Source organism: Lycium barbarum, chromosome 7 (assembly GCF_019175385.1).
Source record: "Lycium barbarum isolate Lr01 chromosome 7, ASM1917538v2, whole genome shotgun sequence".
Taxonomy (NCBI): domain Eukaryota; kingdom Viridiplantae; phylum Streptophyta; class Magnoliopsida; order Solanales; family Solanaceae; genus Lycium; species Lycium barbarum.
Window position 1 is genome coordinate 110704538 of NC_083343.1, and position 6000 is coordinate 110710537.

The window sequence follows — 6000 nt, forward strand, 5'->3', positions numbered from 1 at the left end:
CGTATTTGATCAAAGTCCATTTTCATATAGTTAAACTAAGAAAATATATGTAAATGAAAGAAAATAAACAACATAAAATAAAGAGACAAGCGTTAGAAGTATGGTGATAAGCTTGTGGTATCTCGAGAACTTAACAATGAAGTTAGGGTTACAAGCGTCAAAAATCAGACAATGTTCCTTCTTTTAGAAGGTATATTTATCTATCCAAAACCTATACTTTTCCACGTACAAATTAATAAAATCACTACTCCATAGTACAAATGTCCCATCGAATCGATCCAAGGCTTTGAGGCTGACCGACGTGACATGGGTTGTTGCGAGTGCATCCCAGCTGTAAAAGAAGACACGGCTGGATAGAGCGACCCCGTGGCAATGGTTCTATCGCTTACTAGACCACGACGTGTCCCTGACCTCTCTGGGACGACATTGGTCCAAGATGCATCGGTGATGGCGATGTGAATGCGCCTCCGGATCATAGTTGAGGGTTCCACTGACAACTGGTCCAGGCTGAATCGATATCTCCACGTGTCTACTTTTGACTAGTCCTCCTACCGTCACCCGTTACAGTCACTTCAAATTCACTTTTAATAAATTACTTTCCTTCTGAAAGTAACAAGAATCCAAGATTCCATTATAGTAATCCATTCTTAAAATTTCAGTTTTGACTTATTTTGTTTTCCCTCTCTATATAATGTACTGAGCCGCATTCTTTTTTCTTAAGCTAAACATTTCTCAATTCTGCCATATTCTTTAATCTTTCTTCTAACTAATTTAGCATCACGAAAAAGTGAAATTTCATTTGTTAGTGAAATTGAAAAAGATATTTTCCATAGAATGGGAAGTATGGGGGTTGAAATTGATTCATCCAAAAAAGTTATGTCATCTTGGATGTTCTTGGAATCTGAAAACAAATTTTACCATAAATCTTTACTTGTGATGAAAAAAAATAAAATCAAAAGCCTTTATGATGAAATTGAGATAGCTTTAACTTTTCTTGAATCAAACTCATTGTCAAATATTTCTCAAGATTTTTGCCCACTCACTTTAAAATTTTGAACTCTATCCTTTAAGAAATTCTTTTGAGCAAAGAGAAAGATATCATTCATCTATGATACATTTTGTTGTGATATTTTTTAAGATATATCAAAACAATCACAACAAAATGTGTCAAAGATGAATGCTATCTCATTGTTCATAGATGAGTTCAAAAGTTGATAAATGAGTGGACAAAAGTCTTGCGAAATATGGGATGATGAGTTTGATTCAAGAAATATTAAAGTTATCTCATCTACACCATAATTCCTTTTGCCGAAGAATAGAATACATCCCCAAAGGCTCTTGAGGTAAATCGTTCATTGTTCATCACATTCTCTCATGATCATCGAATCTCTAGGAAAGTGATTGATTTCTTTCCATGGAACGTAATATGTGTGGATTTTTATCAATCTTGATTTACTGTCATATAATTGTATTTAAAAGAGAACATCTAAATCTACATAGATGTCTTCTTATTTAAGGATGATAACTAAAAAACAATTAAAGTAAGGTACTTAAAATTAAACGAGTTTAATACATTCAAGAAGAGTAACACAAAATTCAGTAATATAATAGTGGTCAAGAATTAAATGGTTTCTTTAATATTTCAGATTCTTTCATTTATTATTTTTAATTTCATCTTTTTATTGTTGCTATTTGTTTATGAATTATGGGGATTGTGTAGAGGATGTTTTCATATTCACGAAAGGAGTGGATGTCAAACTTTGAAAAGTTGTGTTCAGAAATGTTAAAATTTGTGCTTTGGTTCTGAGTGATGGTTGTGAGCTGGCAAAATTTAATATTGGCTCAGGAATTGTTTGGATGAAAAAGTATCAACCTCGATTTAATTTCGTTGTGGCCTAATTTTATTACATTAATATGGTTGTAATATCTAAGGCTATTAATTAGTTTCTTCAACATGTTATTTGTTTACCTTCTTTTCTGAGGTGAATGTTTAAAAAATTTCTATAAAGTATTAAGTTTTTATTGAGTCCGACTTAATAAATATCTATCACGGTTGTATTTATATTCATGTGAAATCTACTTGATAGGTGTTTGATAACATCAGGGTGTTTTAAAGTTTCTTGTAGTTTCTAATGATCCTAATGTACCAAAAGAATGTCATTAATTCATATTTTATACGTTTTAAACATTATAGGAGATAAACCTAAAACGGTGTCACGCCCCAAATCTGACCCTGGCGCAACAAGCATCCGATGCTATGAACAACACCGGAAGCACCTTATAAAATCAATAAACATCTATTCTCTTTCAATAGTCGTTCAATATTTATTTAAAACAATCATTTATAGTTAAGTGAAAACATACTCATACCAATAAAAAACAGCGGAAATTTAATACAAATAAAATTTCATAAGATGTGGCAAACGCCCCAACAAATCGTACGAGATTTCAACAATCTACCCACAACACAACGTCTAGCTATAAAGCTTCTAAGAACATAAACGGAGTCTCACGCATCGGAACACTGCCCAGAAACTAAAACGATAGAGCTAGATAGATAGGGGTGTCCCACAAACAAGGGTGTGGACTCACCAATATGTCTGGAAAGCAACAAGTTCTCCTACTCTATACGCGTATCACAAATCTTCTTTGTTACCTAACATACTATCAAAAATCAACAATGGTATGCCTGAGGGTACTTAGTGAGTGTCTCCAAGACAATAGTTAATAGCAAAATATATAAGTCATAAGTATAATTGAAAACAATATTGAGAAACAGTTCAAAACAAATGATAACATCCCATGAATATCCAGTATAAGTCAATGATAGAGAAATAATCACTTTGAATCCTTGACTCGTTCTCATTACATTAAGTTCTTCAAAGCAGGTCAAAATCCAAAGATAAAGTAAGCCAGTAATCTTAGTAAAATCACCAGCAAAGGCCAATAACACAAAAATATATCAATTTCATATTATTGTACCATTTATCACGTCAAGTGCTCTCACTCATAAACTCAAAATCATCAACAACCAAAGTATAACACAAGCCAATACATGCCCAAATCAATATAACGAAGGGATGACCAATTAAGGTTCCCTAAACTACATAGAAGCATCACATCGGGGCTATCAACCCACGATGGCTACCTTCCTCCAGACAGCTAGGCCAGGACCACATCAGGGCTATCGACCCTCGATGGTCACTCTTCCTCCCGCATGGCTAGGAAAATACCACACCAGGGCTATCGACCCTCGATGGCCGCTCTTACTCTTGAATGCCCAAGAAAAAATCATACTGGGCTATCGACCCTCGATGGACACTCTTCCTCCCGAATTGCTAGGCAAACACCACTAGAATCCATAAAGACTATCCTTCCTCCCAATTATCTAGGCCAAACACAAAACAACAAAAATCATGGCCTATTAGCCGAATCACAATCTTAGCATAGAGGCTGAATCACTCATTATGGATTATGTTCATCATCCCGTTAATAGCGGTATATCAATTTCAATTCAACAGAACTCGTTCATAAGGCAAAACACATCAAATATTGCCTTCGAAATCAAGTTTCAAGGATCCATTATATGGGTAAATCATGTTCAAATTTCAAAGCTTTACAATTCAATTTCAATTGTTCCTTGAGAGGGGAAATTGCGGATGCCTATATATAATATAATATACATAAGGTTTAATGTGGACTTGTCCCTCACACACATTAACCTTGCCAAAGAAATCATTTTTAAAGGTTGAAAAGTATGTTAGAAAAGATACATACGTCAATTCCTGCTAAAAATTTCCAAGGTTCACTCTACAAATGATTTACATTATAAAGGTTAAAACTTTACACTTTTCTCTTGAAGTCTAACCCTTTTTGAAAATCAGGGTTTTTAAGCCAATTTCATGTTCTTGCTTTCACACGATTCACCCATGGATTCTAAAGTATTTAGAATGATATATGAACCCAAAAAATCCCCATAGCTATACTAGAATTACAAAAACTTACCTCACGATGACTTCTTAATAATTTGTTTCTTCAACCATTCTTCAATCGAATTCTCACAATCTATGGAATAGATGAGGATTCTAGTATTAATCATTGTTAGATAGGTAATAATTATGGGATTTGAGCAAAAACTTACCTTAGAGATTTACGCGCTAGCCCAATTTTTCACTGAATTGGCAGTGTTTGATAAACAGGCATAACTCCTAGAACACAGCTTCAATTGAACTGGGTCATATATGGTTGGAAAGTTATTTCAAATGGCTACAACTTTTATGTTTTAAGTTTTCTTATATTCCCAACGGAGTTTCACGTATACTGGCTGGAAGGCAAACCTACAGTAAATTTAGTCGATTTTATCGAATCTTACGTTCCCTACTATTTGTCTTGATTTAAAAACAACTATTTCCACCCAAACTCATCTCGATAGGACTTCATATGGTTAAAAATGCCACATTAATACTCATTTTAACATATTCACACTTAATTTGGATTTACGGAGTGTTATAAAATGTCCTGTATACATTGGTTTGGTGTAAATATTTGTGTTGGTAAGTTTTTAGTGGTAAATATTATCCTTCCAGATTTGAGTTTTGAATTGTAACGTTTTGACGATTGAATTGTAACGTTTTGACTACAAAAAATGGACATTTCAGTTTATATCTTCATAACATGGTTAAGTTAGATATATCAAGAGAAAGAGACATGTAATCTTTATTAGAATTAGAGTAAAGAAAAGAAAAAAGAAAATAAATGGCATTTATAGTAATTCATTTTTCTCAATCATTGGAAAAGAAAAAAAATGAATTCTGACATTGATATTGAGGGCCTGATTATTAATCGTGAAAGTATTGAATGCATAAATTGAGGAGGATTGTAGAACCGACTAATTCACATTGCCAGAATGTCCATATTGATGTATAGAAAGACTAACTACATCTTATTTACTCCAAGCAATCTTCATAACCGACTATAACAAAAAAACTAATCTATATCTATATTATCTATATAAAGCAGGGCATTAAGCTCACCACGTGGCACTCTCACAAGCCAGCATTCTTATTTATCTAATTTCTTAGATTTTTGCATTATTTCCCTTAATTTCCTCCTAATTTGTCTATTAATACTAATTCCTCACCTCATCATTAGGAGTGTCATTTATGCCTTTTGTGAAACGCCTCCGTCTATTCCCTACAAAGAGCCCATTCCTTTCTCCGTTTCTATCGCTTCCCTTCTTTTCAGTTTCGTTCCCTTTCTCAGTCTGAACCATATTGCAATAACTCAGCAGCAACAATTTGTTGTCTTCCAAACCCTTCAATCAAACAGACATCTTGGCAGTTGCTTCCCCATGTTTCTACAAAAAAGAATTCGGTGTTGACAAATATAGTATCAAGTCTAAAGACTCTGAATTTCCAAAGATAAATCTCGGGTTCACTTTTCTTAGCAATAGGGTCTTTGAAGATGAAGTGGTAGGCCAATAAAGATTGGAACGGACAAGGGAATGCATTAGAATGCAAAACGCAGCCATTGAATGGTAAAGCTCTTGTGAAGGCCAAGAAATTGAAGGACTGTACGTAAAGCCAACCGTCTATTCAAAGTTTGTCACTTTTCCCTAGATTTGTTGATTGTATGATATTCAAACTTCAATGTCTCAATGTAAAGATGATGGAACTTAACTATGCCATGAAGAAAGTTCTTAATCGGAATAAAACAAGTGAATTTGGGATCTTTAACGCTCTTTAGGGTCTACCCTGCTTCTGGTGACCGATTTCACTTTGTTAACAACTATTTGCGGCATAACATTGAAGTTCTTAACTCACACTCAATTCTTTTGATTTTCTTTATTAACTCAATACGTCGCAAGCAAGGTTAGCATTTTGTCTCTTGCAATTTCATATCCTCTCTGTGTATCTAGAATAGAGATAGTTTCTATCTATATTGTACTGAACATCAGAGGAAACCATCTGAGTCCCTCAATCCTTCATGTTTTTCAAGAAA